Source organism: Gavia stellata, chromosome 4 (assembly GCF_030936135.1).
Source record: "Gavia stellata isolate bGavSte3 chromosome 4, bGavSte3.hap2, whole genome shotgun sequence".
Lineage (NCBI taxonomy): Eukaryota > Metazoa > Chordata > Aves > Gaviiformes > Gaviidae > Gavia > Gavia stellata.
Window position 1 is genome coordinate 11,472,219 of NC_082597.1, and position 17,693 is coordinate 11,489,911.

Sequence of the window (17,693 nt, forward strand, 5' to 3'; positions counted from 1 at the left end):
AAGTTTATTGTGGATGTTACAACAATGCTAAAACATAGCATCTTAAAGCCTCAGCTGGAAAACAAACAAACAAAACACCAAACTTTCAGCTTTAATACTGCTTCATTCTAAAGAGGCAGTTTACTAGACATACTTTGTCTTTTGAAAGGGGGAAAACTCTGTGAAGAAAACAAACTAGAATACTTTTTCTCTCAGGTCATCAGAGAGGGAGGATACAGCTCTGTCATGGCTTGTACCTCTGATAGTCCTCTTGGGTGCAAAGAGCACGATACTGTTTAGAATTGGCTCCAGACCTGGGGTACAGGGAACCAGTTCCCACAGGCACGGAATAGGTGTGGGATACTTTCCCAGTAAAGTCTATATACTTCATAATTTTGTGAAAGTTTTAACAACACTAAACATGGGCAACGTATCAAAGCTGTCTGTATCTTTACACAATGCTCTCATCCAAAACTGCGTAAAATAAATCTTCCATTGATTTTTGACATTTTGGATAAGGCCTTACACTTCTAAAGCAAATGTGATTTGGAAAAAAAATATGCCAAATGAGTGATTTAAATTGACAGGCAGAAGGTCAAGGTTTTAGGGAGGGTAACATTTTATTCTCTGAAGGGCTGTGTGCCACCTTCATTTCTGTGACATATAGCTTTCATTTGTGTATAATTTAAATATCTCACCGAAAGGAGTGAAATCACCTTTTTTCTGTCATTAATTGTTTGCCCTTTGACATCTCTCTACTCAGGGGACAGAGCTCTGTGTGTGCACTGGGAGTGGTAGGACGGTGAGGTGCAGAGGAAATAAGAATGAATCATATTTACTGAAACCAGGTGGTTTCAGGGGTGTCTCTGCTTATTGAATCACTTACACCTTTTTCGTTCAGAAAAATGCACTTTGAGTATTGCAAGAACGGGCATTTTTTGCAAGTTTTCCAGTAGTGCTTTCTCAAAAGGAGGCAGGAGATGCAGCAGTTCCAGCATTTGAAGCATTCTCACCTAAGACCTCTGTAATGAGTAGGAAGAGATTCATCTTAATGTAAGAAGTTCACTGTGAACACGTCCCTGCTGAAGTCTCTTTGGAGACATGTGACATAGGCTTCACCAGATGAGTGCAGAATTTGTCTGGCATTCCCTACCAGGAACAGGATCCCACTGTCCACTTGTCCATCCCCAGCACCCTGCCCCTAATGGTCAGATTCTTATTTTCACAAAGTCTTAACGATGCCTTCTGGTTTACAAATTTATAGGAGGCACTAGTTAGGTATAAGAAATATGTCCTAAAGGCAAAAAAATTCCAGGTCATTAGAAAACTTTTTAAGCGTAATGTCTCTTGCTAGCTTGCCTGGAGTTTTATAACTTCCTAGACTCTCTCAGGTGAGTTTTGAGTCTAGAAATCGTAGAATTCCTCTAAAATCTGGGCTGCCATAGGAGAGCTCTTCCATGCTTTTGCTCCATTGTATAAGTTCTAATGTGATCCTATATAAGGATAACCCCAATATAAGTGTTAGTGTAATTAATCATTTGAACACATTTGTAATCACATTTTTAATCCTTGATTTATATATTTTTTCACACTTTAGGAATTTTAAACCAATTAGGAAGTTGATAAGGTGGCAAACAGTAGCTTTATAATCGGAATCAAGATTATATATATGCAGGGATCTTAAATGTGTAACTATAGCAGATCTAGCTTTTCTGCTATATCTTTTTGGTCTTTAGACTTTGGTTATTTGTCATCTCTTAATGTGCTTACATTGAGTATAAATCATTGCAAGAATTCATCTGGGCAGCAAAGTGCTTCACCAGTCGGGATCTTGCCAAAAAAGCTTTTAGAGTGAAGTGAAGAAACACCTTCAATCATTGTTGAATCTTTCAAGCATTCCATATTCTCTGAAAAATCAAATATGTTAAAAGACATCTAATACTCTTTTCGCTTATAGACCAAGCAACTCATTTAAAAACTGTGCAGCTTCTGAAAAAGGGGTTGAGGCAGGGAGCTGGGAAAGAAGAAAGGAAAGGTGTAATTTCTCATTATTAAGACACCATACATACACATTATCGCCTTCGTTTTGAATGATCCTTTCATGTGCTTTCTGAGCAAACATCTTATTAAAAGCAAGATGTACTACTGTACTCAATTTATTAACACCCTGTAGGTTCTTTAGTTTACAATAGAGGAGCATGATATGTTAAGAAAAGCTTTCTGCAGGCTGCTGTTGTGCATATTTTCTAAGAGTTCATTGAACTTGTAATACAGATGACGCTAATTAGTTGTTTTTTTTTTTACCTTTCACTTTCAGATTCAGTTGCTAAATTAAATCTGTGATAAGTAATTCTTAGCATTGCTTTACTATCTTTGGTGAATCAGTAAAATCAATTAGAAATAGACTTAAAGGATGCTATTTATTTTGTGTGTAAGCTTCTTTACCAAATATTTTCAGTTCAAAACTAACAGTGTCTTTCTCCATTCAATCGTGCCAGTATAACTAGGAACTAACTAGTTTCCTCTGTTTCCATCATCTCCTAGGCAAATTCATCTCCCCCGTTGCCCACTACATTCATGTTACCCTGACCCTTTTTTACATTGAATTTAGGAAATGTGCCAATGTTTGTGGAAAAAGGAGTATTAACCTACTTAACTCTGCTGGTTTTGAAATAGTAATACGAGGACAGAAGGTCTTTTTTTTCAATTAAGAGAAAAAAAACGTGATATAACTGAATATGCACAAAGAGTTAATCAATGGAGTAAGACAGTAACATTGAAATACAGCTTTTCATAATGGAGGCAAACTTCTAAAAGATTGAGAAATTCAGAAAATATTAGAAAGTTTTGATTCTTGCTTCAGAGAAGGAATGCCATTCATAACAGCAAACCTTGAAGGTTTTTTTAAAAAGCAAATTAGACCCAAAATATTTTTAAAATGTTTCCTGTCAAAAGGGGCAAATACTGGCAATATATAGATATGGGCTTAGGACTACGCATACTTTTTCATATTAAAAATAGAGCCTTTCTGAAATTCTGAGAGGAGTTGCTTGGATTTTTGTGGGTAGAGGTATTTGTGTTTTTCTGCACTCCATTTTCTTCTATTTTTTCAAATGACAAAACCCCAGGAGTCATGCAGGTCTTGATAGCTTACCTTGTTCTTTTGTCATGGGATTCTCATAAGATACTACTTGAAAATTCAGGCTGTCTTTGTCACAACTCATCATCTTTAGAAAGAGGAAAACGAGCTAACCTGGAAGTTGGAGGGTTTATTTATTTAAAAGTTTGTATTATTTAGAAGTTTGTAGGCCTCAGAGATGCCATGAAATACCATGCCAAAAAAAAAAAAAAAAAAAAGGACACAAAGCCTAATGGCTTAAGAAAATAAAAAAAAAAAGGGATTTTCCAAACATTATGTACTTAAAGTATACTACCAAGAACTGATATTCCAAGAACAGTGGCTTATGCAGTAGTTGAAAACAGAAAACGTTTGATGTCTGTAGTATTTTGCAGTTGAAATACAATAGAAATTTTAATCGGAGTTTCATTCTGCATTGACTTTAAAATGTTCTGGGAGTACTGGACAAGCCTATTATTAAGAGCTGCATTTTGCTCAAGGGACTTGGGAGTTCTTATCCTTCCATACCTTAACTATAGTGTAATTCTCATTAGAATTTAAACAAAAGGTGAAATTGTGACTCTTTTATGTCCTGAAAATTATGATGTAGTGGCAGATATTTCTGTAGGCTTCCCATAAAGCAAAAGATGTACATAACACAGAGCAGAGGGACTCTTCAATATCAGTAATATGCCAACATTCTTCTACATCATGCAAAGAAACAATAAAAAAAAATCTACCTGATTTGACCAGAAATGTGGGCTGTTAAGCATTTGTTTACTTTGCTCCAGTTCCTTTTTGCTATCAGCTATGAGCAAATGAGGGCTGTATAAATAAACACACAAACAGCTCTAGGTCTCATTGGAGGGATGTTAGGATTTAGCAAGTCTTGAGAGCTCTAGGCCAACTCTATGACTGCCTGTATTGTATGTGTTTATGGAAAACACTATCATTCTATTTTCATTTTCCCATTTGGTAGTCCCAAATTATACTGCACTGAAGCACTGTGTACTGTAACTGTCTTGAAAGTATGAATAATAAATATAAATATGACTATGCTAATCCAGAACAGATCTTTGCTTTTAAAAATGGATGAATAATCCCTGATGAATAATTAATTCAGGCAGGATTCTCTTCTTAGTCCTTTGGGCAGTACCACATCTCAAGAGAGGAACTTCAGTTTTGCATTTCTTAAGAGTTACACAAGGGAACAGTAAAACTAAGGAGCTTGGCTCTATTGATATTTTTCTGTGTCTGCACAAAATTCTGGTGTTTTCTTCTGTTAAAACTTGTTATGCTTTGTGTGTGATTTTTTTCCACCTAAAAAGTGAAAGACTTCCAGTAAAGTTTTCTACCAGACTGAATGATCACCATATAGGCAAGTTTAATTTCAACCAATTTGCTATGGGTACAGTAGTTCAAATGACTTCTGGACTTAAAGTATTTTAAAATATGCATTGAGGAAGTATGTAGTCTTGCCATAGCACTTCCCCACCTTTCAGATAGAACATTTTAGTTTTATTTTACTAGTATATGCAGGTATTTTGTGCTAGGGTTTTGTTACTGTAGCAAAGCATGGTTTTTTTCTTTTGGTGAGGGATACCAGCAGAAAAAAACACCGGCTGGATTAAGACTGAATTCTTTTCAAAAATATTATCAATACATTTGTTAATCCCAAGTTGCCATTTCTTCTGCTAACAGCTGACTTGGAAGGAGATTCTTTTCCTTATTACAGGGGAGCACAGGACATAAGAGATTTAATTCCAAACACTTCCAGTCTCTCTCTTGGCCTCTCTCTTCCCCCAGTGCAATTCTGCCTCAAAGCTTTCCTGGAGCTGGACACCATTCATAAAGTTTGGTATTGGGGAAAACATAGTAAGCCCTGGCACAGCATATATGTGATACTACAGAGCAACACTCTTAAGTACAGTCATCTTTGGGTAAAACATTTATGAAATACATATCTGTAAAGATTTGCTGATATTAATATTGCTGCATAAGGCTTTCAGCTAATTTAAGTCATGGTTTGAGATTCTGCATTCAAGGTGGAGGGCTGCTATTTAAATGTATGAATGATAAAAAGGAAACCTGGTGGATAATGCAGGAGATGAGGATCACAGATGGTTTTTGAGTAGATCCTGAGACTTGCCTAAAGCCGTAGTTCATTCAGCACTTTCTAACTCCTGCAAAGTGTAGGGGAGGGAGCAAACGGCAGAGGGCCAGCAATGCCAGCCTGACTACTATGAAAGGCTTTTGTAGGTGAGGTGACCCTATGGTAGCAGAAGCAATCTCGGATCTCTATGTTTTCCTGTGCTTAACTCATTCTTGTTAATGCATATTTCATGCACTGAAGGAGATGGAGTCTTAATTCTGGCTCCCTGAAGCATTTCTCTAAAAAATAAGTTCAAGATTGGAACTAGACTACATTTCTAAAGCTTACGTCTATAAATCTATACTGTTGAATAAAACAAGTCTATGGACCTGACTGTTGGACCAAGCAGCATAGATTGACAGTGTTCAAACTAGACTTGGTCTTGTGACTTCTTTTGATGATATCCAGGAGGCTCTAAGCCATAAAATGTGTGTGCGTGTTTGCATACTTTTCTGCTCAAAGTTTCTAAAATAATGTGAAGAAAGTGGTGCAGCTTAGAAAATAATATTTTCAAGACAGGACCCTAAGGATTTCACATGCTTCAGGTGCTACATCAGTTACATCAGGGCATGTAAGAGTATTTGAGGGTATAAAACCCGTTGAGATAACATTGGAGGCATGTAGAAAACGAGACAGGGTATAACCTCGTATAGGGTTGCCTGCACAGTCAGTTGAGAATGGTTCCTGGTGCATGCTGTGGCACAAAATGTGTCTGGATGTTGCTTAGGTGTCTTGGGGGTAGCTGTAACAAGCACAATATGGATGAGCAGTAGTCTGTGTTCAGGACTGATCTGTGTTTTATTTTGAAACAGAGACATCATACTCTCTGTGGAGAATAAAGTATGCTCTGTCCTAAAAAGTACCATGGTTACAGATCAGTAAACAGCCTGTGTCAAAAATAAACACCAAGAGGAAAAGCGGTTCAAGAGAAAAAAATATTTCTTTAGAGCAATAGCTATATAGCAGTCACAGATAAATTTAGCCTGGAAATTGAAAAAAAGGACCATCAAAGGAAAAATCCATCAGTTTAGTGAGTTTCTCAGACATTCTACCAATAGCAGTAGGGTAAATATCCCACTATTCTTATGAGAAGAATTACAATATTATGAATTATGCTATGATTATGAATTATGAATGCTGCTTTTATTAAAAGAACTATGACTTGGACAGCAAGACTGGATTTCCTTTGCAGATTCATATCAGTAAGTTTTGCTGACACAATAATAGTTCACTGAAGTGGTTACATGTACTAGTAAGAGCAGAGCAGTGCAAATCTGTACATCTGTTTGAGCTTGGGGTATGTTTGTCAAGAACAGGATGCACTTAAATCAATTCATTCACCTTCTCATGTCATCTATATATTGATAAGGAAATACTAAAAGAAATACAATTGAATATGTCAAAACCTTTTATCTGTGCATAAGCACTCTGCAGTACTATATTTGCAAGAATTTTAAATGCTTTAATGTGAAACACATGGAATTGTTTTCTTTATTGCTTCAAGATAACGAGTTAAAGCTTACACATTTCTGAGATATTAGATATGCTTCTTCCTCTTTCTTAGCGTTCATAAAAAAGGTTGAGGTGATATTTTAAGAATCAGGCAAGGTATAAGCTTAAACTAGTCCTACTTAAACAGGTGGGAGGTATCTATATGCATATATCAATTGTATAAATTTTCCTCTGTTAACTTGTACATGTATTTATATATGTATCTACAAGTATATATGCACAAAAAGGTCATCTAATAATGTGTATTTATGCCTATAAACGGGTGCACACTGTTAGGTGAGTCTCTGTTTTGCAGGTCTGCAAGGGACTGAAGCAAGTAGGTTCAGATACCTTGAGAACACAAGCAGTTAAACTAGTACGTGCCCATGCTTTTGAACTTTTACCTCCGTCATGTTTTAAAGACCAGGGATGTTTGAGCAGAAATGAACATCAAGCAGAGAAATCCTAATAGGTAGCTTCAGCGAGTTCAGTGTGAACAGCATCTTTGTGGAGCACAGCAGGACAGGAGTCCTGGCCCTTGGGCTCGGTTTGCACAATTGGCTGATGCTTACTCTGAGCCGGTATCCATGGTTTGCGTACATCTGTTATTTTCAATTCATTGTGTCCAAATAGCATATAGACAGTGCTGGTCTCATCAGAATAGTGGTTTTTAGCATAATGCTGATAAAGTGTTTTAGATCACGGCATAAGCGTTTGGAGGTATTTGCAGTACACGACCTGCTGAAATAGTTTTGGAGGACTGTCCCAGGCAAAGAGTAGCTAAGTTAGGATGGTTTTTGCTCATATCATTTTCTGGAGCTATGAGAGTTATGAGACCATCACATTCAGTAAACTTCCTAAAATTAAAACATAACAAAGCAATCTTTGGCAAGATGGATAGCAAAGTTTGTACCCTGAACTGTGTGAAAAGGAAAAGGGGGCAGGGAAGGGAGGGGGAAGAGGCCCAGGAAGTTTTGGCTGTTGCTAGAGAGTTTGTTAACAGGAAAGGTTTGGGAATGACTGCTTTGCTGCAATTGTCTCGTGCCTTTTTCCCCAGTTTTCAGCTCTATGTCTTTTCTGGATGTGAACATGGCATCATCCTTGACAAGACACTTCACCCTTTTTTGCAGCATTCCTTCTTTCCTCTTCAGCCTAAGTTTCCCATCTTCCATTATCCCTTCTTAAACACTTGTAGTTCCTTCCTGTTTGACTTTCTGAAATCTTAGTTCGTGCTTCTGTAATGCTGTGTAAGGATGCTGTTGAGAGCTGAGCTGGAACAGTTCTCAAGCATCACAGGATAAATTTTGAGAAAAAATGATGCATTTCTCCAAACTCAAATCAATTTAATATAGTCTTTCCAGTTTACTTCATACTCTCTTCTTCATGGTGTTCTTCCAGTGTTAAGCTCTTTTTTCAATAACCCTTTTGCTTAGGTATGCAGGAACCTTTCTGACTGCCTGTCTTTTTCATCAAATACCTGTCTTAATTTCACTTTTCACAATAGATAGCTATTTCTCTTGTTTCTCGCATTGGCTTTTTCCTCACATCTTCTGTTATTTGTCTATCTGTCCACCCGGAATTCTAGAAAAGAGATTAATTTCAAAGAAGTGCTGAACAGTACAAGAATTTTAAAGTGAATTATACAAAGTGTAAGGGGCAAGCCTACATGTGTTACCATAGATTCTAGCTAGAGTGCTAAAATGCTGTGAACTTCAATAATTCTCTGACTAAAATAAGAGTTATATATATCAGATTTAAAATATTTTTGAAATTGTGTGCAGTTTCTGAACTAGGAAGGTGTGCAAATTCAGAACTAGCTGATTCCTTCTCCGAGTTTTTAAAACCCAGGACTGTTCTGACTTCTGCCTCTGGGCAGGATTAGGGAGAGTCAGATGAAACAAGCAAAACTGGAACATTACACCAGAAGCGGTCACCGAGGATCCAGGCTTCCTGCTCTTGCTGCTGGGAGCATGTGTGCAGGCTTGGGCTAAAACTGGTTTTGAGGAAGAGAGCGTTCTTCCAAGGAGAGATTGCCGTTCTCTCCATCCTGCTGACAGCCCGCAGCTGCCAGTCTGGCTTTCCGAGGTTTTGGTATAGTCAAAGCAGGCCTTTTTGCAATCTAGTGCACTGTATAGCTGGCAGCTTCGCCTGTGCTTAGTCTGGCTCTGAGGGTATGGGGGCATTTTTGGTAGAAATGACTACATTTAAATAAATGGGAAATAATAGCTGATATTATTACAAGCCAGTTTTTAAAGTTGCTTATCCAGCAGTGAGTGGAAGCAGGCAATGTGGGTGGCTTTTTTAAAAATAAGTATGGAAATCAATCTGTGGAAAAATGCTGGCACAGATATTCCAAAACCTCTTTTCAATTAAGACGAGCAAACAAAGTAAAAAAGTACAAAACAGGAAAACAAACAAACAAGCAAACAAACAACCCGCAGCTTCGGTTCTTCATCAAGAGGATGCAGCTGGAATCAGATTAAAGCTGCCTTGGACTCAACTGGGTGATCTGAGCTTACAAAATAACAGTCAGTTTTGTAAGTAAAATAAAATGGTAGAGAGCAAATAAACTATCAAAGTGGTGGTACTGGTTTCCTTCAGTTCTTTAAGGCAGAAAATAGTTATTTTAAGTATTTTAAACATTTTTATTCTAGTTCATCTGCAAAATTCCCCTGTTACCTGATACTAATCTTCTGTTGTGTCAGAGGATATGATATGAGCGATGGCTGAACTTTGGGTGAGATGATACTAAGCAAAGATAAGCACCGTTATTTACTTAAAATTTGGGTTAGGCTCAGAGAAGAATTTGGAAAGTTTCCTAGTAACCTCTCTCACCCGGGCCCCAGGGAGGCAGCAGACTTCCCTGTGGGTTGGGTCTGGTCGGCACATTGGGCCCTCTGTTCCCCTCAGGAGGGAATTGCCAACGATAATTACCCTCCTTTTTGTCTTGGTAGAGGTGGTTGTGATGCGTGGGGCAGACTGTCTCGCCCTAGGCAACCCCCTGGATGGACTTTCATCCATATCCTCGTTATCCTGGCCCTCAAGTTCCAGAGCCCCATATCTGTTGTGTAGGGGCAGCTGGGAAGGTGAGGGAGGCCAGGAGGGGATTCACCTGCTGCCCTGAGCAGGGACCTGTTTCCATTCCCCTTCGCCTCTTAGGTCTCCTCCTTCTGCCCGGCAGCAAGAAGGTAAGGGATCCTCTGCTTCTCCTGGAGCCTCCATCTGCTGCTGCCTTTCCCTCAGGGACGGTAGGGCATGGCTCCACCAGTCTATCTCCCTCTCACACTCCCTGATACTCCTCAGCCTCTCCACTTCCTCCTTCAGCTCTGCCCCCAGGCTGAGCAGATCGCTCACCTGGTCACACTGCACGCAGTTGTCAGTCTCCCCTGGCCTCCAGCACGAGCGACAGGCTCAGGCACTCCCGGCAGGCGGAGACCTGGACAGACGTGTGCCTGGGCGGGAGCTCTGTCTGGGTCGCCACATTCCTTCTGGAGATGGCTTTCAGCTGAGTGGAGACCATAGCTGAGCCTCTTCTGGGAGGGCGATGACCACTCGTCAAGAGAGCCTCTAGAGCCGGGAGCGGAGGACTGCGCCCTGCCCGCACGCCTTCCCTGCACGAACTGCCACGCAAACTCACGCGCCACGTCCTGTTTGCCCGCCCTGTTCGCCGCGACCCGGGTCGCTCGCGCTCCCTGGGGGCTGCTCTTGTACGCGAGGGGCTTAGGCCGCCCCCGTTCTCGTCCCCGCCCCCGCTGAGTCCGAGCTGCCGCTCGTCAGGAAGGAGCTCGCTCTGCCGGGGCGGGCCGGGGCACCCTCTCTCTCCCTGCGCTTTCCCCTTCGCCGTTTGCCGCCCTAGGAAGGGTCCCCCGTCGCGATCCTCCGCGCTGGAGCCCTTCGCCTCGGTGGCTTCCGAGTGAGTGAAGAACCAAATCCAGGGTCCTTCTAGAGGTTACCGTCAGAAGGAAAAGGGGATGGGGCCAAGGAAAGAGATCAGCTGGAGTTCAGCTGCAGCGTATGTCCAAGGGGTTTGCCGCAGGGCAGAGGTCCAGCTAGGATATGGGGCCGGAGGCAGGGCTGGAGACGGGCCTTCCTAGCCCGGCACTGAGGCAGGCACCGAGGGCCCCAGGCTGAGGTGAAACAGGGCTCCAGGGGCCATGGGCAGGGGGGCAGGCCGCGGGGTGCTGCTCGGTGCCAGGCAGGCCGGTCAGGGCCTGCAGGGCGCTGGAGACTACCTGTCCGTGAGTGGATGTTAGCAAATGTTGCGTCCTAACTGCTCTTACCATTGCAGGATGTGTACAGGATATAATTAATTCTTATCCCTATTTACTGGAAGAGAAAAGATTAAAAATAATAAGGGATTTCTCCAAAGGGAAAGAAGAAGCAAAGACTACAGCCAGGCTTAAAGAGAGCCATTCCTTGTTTCTGGTTCTGTGCACAGTTCCAGATTAATTGCCAAACAAAAATATGAAATAAGCCATAACGTATTTTAGCGACATCAATTTCTAGTCTTGCTTTTTTTTCTTTATATAACCCTATGTTTGAGCATCTTGGTTTTTGCTATTACTACTTTCTCTATTTATTTCTCAATTTTTACTAGTAGAAATTAATTTACCTAAGTTATATGAAAACACAAGACAATTAAAGAAGAATCTGGGTTTGGTTTTGTTTTTTTTTTCCCCCTCTTACTTGTATCCTGGACTGTTCTGTTTTGGTTAGTATTGAACTGTTGGAGCATCTTCCACAAAAGCATTGGAGAATGTAGCTAGCATCTGGTTTCCTTTATTTTTGTTTGTTCCCCATTTTCAAAGGACATTTGTTTTGGTAGTTTTTACCTGTGTTTCATAGTACTCGGGGAGAAAAGCAAAAACAAGAAAGAACCCCTCTACTATCTCTAGAAAATGGCAGGACTGGGTGGTGAAAAGAAGTCATGTCCTTTCACTATTAAAAAAAGAATATGAAGTCTTTTTTAAATTGCAGAGTTTGCTGTCAAGAGATGTATGAGATTCACTGAAATAAAGTAGCTTGTGGTTGTGACAGTGCAAATGCTCATCCCAGCGCCTTACCCTGCTGTCATATCTGAACCAGCTTATTCAGAAGTTCGGGCATCTCTGTATTTCTTTGCAGTTTGTGGCACAAGCATCAAATACATGGCGAGTGAAAACCCCTGTGGTGATCTGTGGAAGAAAACACAAATAACTTTTCATTTAGTGCAATTGTTAAGATAGAGAATGAGAAACATAATAGCAAGATGTTGGTACAGCTCTTAAATCTTACTGCTCCTCTATGTGAATTCCAGTATACCAGTGTAATATATCCAATAATTAAGAAGAAAAGTGATTTTGTTATAAATATTTTTGATATGGTCCTTTTGCTTGTAGTGATTAACTGGAAAAGTCTTCATCATTTTATGTTAAATAGTAAAATGAATTACATTTTCCAGCTGTTGGCTTGTCTCATGCTACTGAACTGCTTCCGAAATAAGGTGTACTCACAGAGCTTTGCTTTATTGCAGTGATTGTGTGCCAGCCATACACAAAACAGATGTCAAAGCTGAATAATTAAATTGTGATTCCTTCTGTTTTTATTAATTAGGTGAGCATGGGCTATTTCTTAAAGCCTGGTAACTGCTGTCCACAGTTGCTTTCCTTCTAAGACATCAGAGATCTAGCAAAATAATTTAAAGTATAATCTTAACAAAGCGGGTAAGATTTATCTTTGTAAGAGGCCCATTAAAATAATTGACAGTCAATATACCAGACACATTTGTTATGTGCGTGATCCAAAGCCCCACGAAAAGAAGATATGGCCTGACATTTTTTGAACTTTATTACCTTTTGGAAAGGTACTTTTCACATTTAGGAGGAAATGGAGATATTTGGTTGTTTTTTCTAATTTTTATTCAATTTGTATAAGATAAGTTATAGCAATTGCTTTTTTGTGTGTTATAACCCTGTGGGGTTTTGTGGACACACTTTAAGTGATTGAATAAACCAAATGAAGAATTGATACAGACAGGGAAAGAAAACAAATGGGTTTAAAAAATGTATTTGAGATTATTAACTTCACAGGTCAGTGTCAGCTATGTAAGATGTGATCCAAAGTTTGGATCAGACTTTCATAATTTATATATGAAAATCCATTTTTCCTGTGTTACACAGTATTGTAACACTAAGGAAAAAATAGTGTATGTTGTGTTTCCCTGCAAAAATACAAGTTATAATCTCTTTGTATTTCAGTTCTTACATATGGAAAAAAGAGGAAAGAAAGAAATGTGTAAAACTCTCTGCTGCTGTAGTTTAAGCAAAACTATGCAAAATGTAGGCATTTTTTCTATTCCAGTGAGATTCTTAAAAGACATTAATATTGTCTGAGTATTTTTGCTTAGAATTTAGTTACTGTGACTTTGTGTAATATATTCTTTGCCATATACTATTTCATTGTAAAGAGAGAAATAGAGAAGAAAATTAAATAGAGGAGGAAATTTCTGTTTCTGTGGAACTGTTTCAACTATTGGATATTTTCTAAAAGCATGTCTGTGTATGTAAATATAAAAATTAGTCTTACATGTTTTCATCTTTCATTTCAAAGCATTTTTTAAAAAGGAAGGTGAAGACATACATTTTGTAGTAATTTATATTCCACGAAAAGCAATGTTTATCAAAATTAAATCTTGAGGTTTTCTATGAAAATTTAAAGAGGAGGATAAAAGCAACGTTGTTCTGATAATGTTGATTTGGTTTTGTTTGGTATAATTTCAGCAGGGAAAATTTTTTTACGTTTTATTAACGTATATATTATATAAGATTGCTACATATTATATTCAGTAACTTAAAAAAATATTCTGAATGGATCAAACAACAAATTCAAATTAATTCATTTGTTTGGAGCCAAACATATACTGAAATAATGTGGTTGCTTTTTTTTTTCCTTAATTTCTTGCCGAAATGGACATATTCATAAGCAAATTTTGTCGTGTTTAAATTCTTTGCCTTCATAGTCTTTAAGATCACATGATGGTTCTTGGACTTCTGAAAATTAATCCAACTATCAATCCACTCATTATATTGTCAAGTTTAAGAATAGTTACCACACTGATAATTCAAAATTCCTGCAACATTTTGCAAATGCCTACGACTTAATTTTTTTTTGTTGTTTTTTGTTCTTTTAATGTCATTAACTGTTGTGCAGTTCCCAAGGAAGTAGAGGCTTAAATGATGGGTTTGAAACACAGTATTTAGCCTTTGAATAAAAGTTCAAAGAAGCTAGTTTAGAGTAAAAAAATATGCTTTTTGTATCTGACCTGTTGTGTCAACGGATTTCCACTAGCTGTAGTGCAAGCTTCACGACACTGCTTGGGAATAAGATTGTTAGACTTACGTTGATTATATTTAGATTATTTTCACGGTACAAGTGGGGAACTGGAAGGGAGAATAACCTTGTTTATAGAATAGTGTCCATTTTATTGCCTGAGGAAAAAAAATCTCTTTAAGACTATGCTCTGCATTTTATATAGTTGATCATAATTACTTAAATAGAAAAGTTGTAATTTAGTTACTTATGGCCATCAATTGTTTAATACAGAAGGGATTAGGATAGTAAAAATTTACAAAAACCTAGAGGGATTAGAATAGTATAAATTTACTTGTGTATTACTGGCAGTCATGGCTTGTGGAGTTCATTTTTTTGTAGTCCGTTCTTTATACATTTTATCTTACCTGACTATCACCTGATGAAAAATGCAAGCAGTAAGCGAATCAAGGTTTCTCCATGGAGAGTCCTTGTCTCCTGTCATGATCTATCAGCATTTTTAATTATTTGTGGCTCTGCTTAGCACTAATTAGTTTTATCAGCTTCTGATTGACTCCAAGTGTGGTCCAAATGAATATAAATCTGCATGCAAAAAGTGATAGAAATATCATTTTAAAAATAGACACAGGCTTTTATCCTCAGGTTCTAAGTTCTGGAGTTTGAGATGATGAAGGTCCAGGGAGACATCCCAGGGACCACTGACCTCACTGCACAGCTGGGTCTGGATAAGCCTTGGAATATACCTGCTTTCTTCAGTCACCATTACGGATCACCGAGAAGCTACACTCTTGAGTCTTTACTCCACTGTAGTGTCAAAGGCCTAAAGTTTGATTGCTTTTAAATATTTTGTAACCACTGATTGCAACATTCCTAAACATGATCTTATTTGTTGGCTATAATGAAGTAGCAATGTAACAAATGTAACAAATGTAAACTCGTTTTCTGCGGGCCAAATTGTATTATGTGTTTCCCTATTACATGGTAAAAATTTCCTCAAAGATTTTTTCAGATCTGCTGGAGTTGGAGAACTGGCATATTTTCTACATTCAGTTATGACAGTGCAAGTGTTGTAGCCTAGTTCATTACATCCTAGCACCTACATAAGTATGAATTCAGAATGGCAATTTCCTGTGAATCTGATTTGCCCCGCAGAAAAGGACCTGGGGGTGTTGATCGACAGCCGTCTGAAAATGAGCCAGCAGTGTGCCCAGGTGGCCAAGAAGGCCAACGGCATCCTGGCCTGTATCAGAAATAGTGTGGCCAGCAGGAGTAGAGAGGTGATCGTGCCCCTGTACTCGGCGCTGGTGAGGCCGCATCTCGAATCCTGTGTTCAGTTTTGGGCCCCTCACTACAAGAAGGACATTGAGGTGCTGGAGTATGTCCAGAGAAGGGCGACGAAGCTGGTGAGGGGTCTGGAGCACAAGTCTGATGAGGAGCGGCTGAGGGAACTGGGGTTGTTCAGCCTGGAGAAGAGGAGGCTGAGGGAACACCTTATCGCTCTCTACAATTACATGAAAGGAGGTTGCAGAGAGGTGGGTGTTGGTCTCTTCTCCCAAGTGACAAGTGACAGGACAAGAGTAAATGGCCTCAAGTTGTGCCAGGGGTGGTTCAGGCTGGATATTAGGAAAAATTTTTCTACTGAGAGAGTGGTGAAGCATTGGACCAGGCTGCCCAGGGAGGTGGTGGAGTCACCATCACGGGAGGTGTTCAAGGAACGTGTGGATATGGCATTGTGGGATATGGTTTAATGGGCATGGTGGTGTTGGCTGATGGTTGGACTTGATGATCTTACATATCTTTTCCAACCACAGTGATTCTGTGCGATTCTGTGTGTGATTCTGTGTAAACTCATGTCCAAATTGTTTAATTAGGCTCCTGTACTATACTGGTCCCAGTATTTATAATCTAGATAATATGCAATCAGTTTAGACAATTTTTTCTTTATTATTATTTATTTTATTTTTATGTTCTTTCATCAACTAAGGAAAGTAATGCTGAATAAATTAAATGAAACATACTTTGCTGCTTTAATTAAACAGATCGGATAGTGTGATATAGAGGTTAATTAGTTGCTAACAAATTAATTTCATTTTCCCACCTGGAAATCTGCTTTGTAATCAATTGCATTTTGCCTTATAAAAAGAAGCCATTCGCAGTTGCTTATACTTTGAGGAAGGTACTGTGATGAGAAGATGAGCAGTTTCTTGAACCTTTTGGAAGAATATATTTACCAAAAGTAAAAAGGATTTAAAAGATTTTTGTCTCTCAGGGTTGTCTCTGGCTACCTTACTTTTGACTTTGAGGACTGGTGGAGGAGTATAGAAGATGGTTATTTGTATCTCTTTATATATGCAGTCAGTTCTTTTAAACTCGGTAACTCCAGAAGAGGCTCCTTTTCATTTTCTTTCCTGTTTATTTGTGACACATGCTAGGTTTTTTTGTTATTCTTTGGGGAGATGGTAAGAATATTGAGGGAAGTTTGGCTGGTAGGAGAAGGAGAGAATAACTTTTTGAACCATTACCTTTCATTATTCACCTGCTAGGGTAGGCCAGAGGCATATTATAAACCTTTCTTCTACTTGAATGGGAGTGGATATGGATTTTTGGTGTTTGCATCCATTGGGACTATAGTAATATTATTTGTGACTTTCTATTCATAACATGAAACATATGTCCATACTGGGCTTGTTCAGAGTCTGTCTGGTTGACTTCAATGAGTTTTGGCTCAGACTGAAATAAAATGGTTTGAAAAAGGCTTTGGAACGTAGTGTGGACTGAAGTGAGTTGTGTAGTTGTGTGCAAAGTTGATGGTATTTGCTACACTGCTTCTAGATCATATTCTTCTTCCAAAAAGGAAACATCTTCAATGTATAAAATTGCAAAACTAATTTTAAAAATTTGGTAAAGGAGATTAAAGCCATTTCAACACTGTTTTCAAGTGGCTGCAGGACTAGACAATCAGGTATCAACTCTTAAAATGATGGGGATGATAGAAGAGCAAAAGCTTCTTATCCTGTGCCATTGTTTACTACTGATATGGTTTGCATCAGGGATCCTGCCACTGGTTCTTTGAATCCTCAGCATAAAGAGATTTGGAGCTGAAGCTTTGCTAATGCCTATAGCCTTATTTTTGTCATATAGAGCTGTTTTACTGAGTATTCCCTTTCAAAGTTGGAAATAAATGCCTATCCCAAGAGTTTTTCTCCATAGTCTTATCTTAGATGTTGAGCTCCTGGCTGCTAGTTTAGCTACTGGGTACACAGAGAATGGAAGTAAGCAAATAGTGCATAGTGTTTCTAAAATTAACTGGTGCTTTTTACTTGAGAGAAAAACCAAACCCAAACCACATGAATAGATTGCAGACTGCCAGAAAAACAGCAGTCTTTCCCAGTACAACTTCCCCTGTTTCTCCTCTCCCATTAAATTCTATGGGAGAAATTACATTTTCAGAAATGACAGATTTCTCCATCTGCTCAATACAGGCAACTTTCCTCACTTTGATCTGCTGAAAATAAATAAGTATAAAATCTAATAGCTTTGAAGCTTAAGTCCTGCTGCCAATGGATGCCCTGATCCTTCTTACCAAGTTATTGTAGACTTGTGGTGCTTACCTTACTAAACTTGCCTCTTCTCTGAAAAAGTGAA

The 17,693-nt window shown here is 38.9% G+C and overlaps 1 protein-coding gene across 4 annotated transcripts in view; it reads left to right on the forward strand.

Moving 5' to 3' along the window:
* Positions 1 to 17,693, forward strand: part of CACNA2D1 (calcium voltage-gated channel auxiliary subunit alpha2delta 1) — a 434,233-nt gene that overhangs the window by 202,193 nt on the left and 214,347 nt on the right. The window lies entirely within an intron of this gene.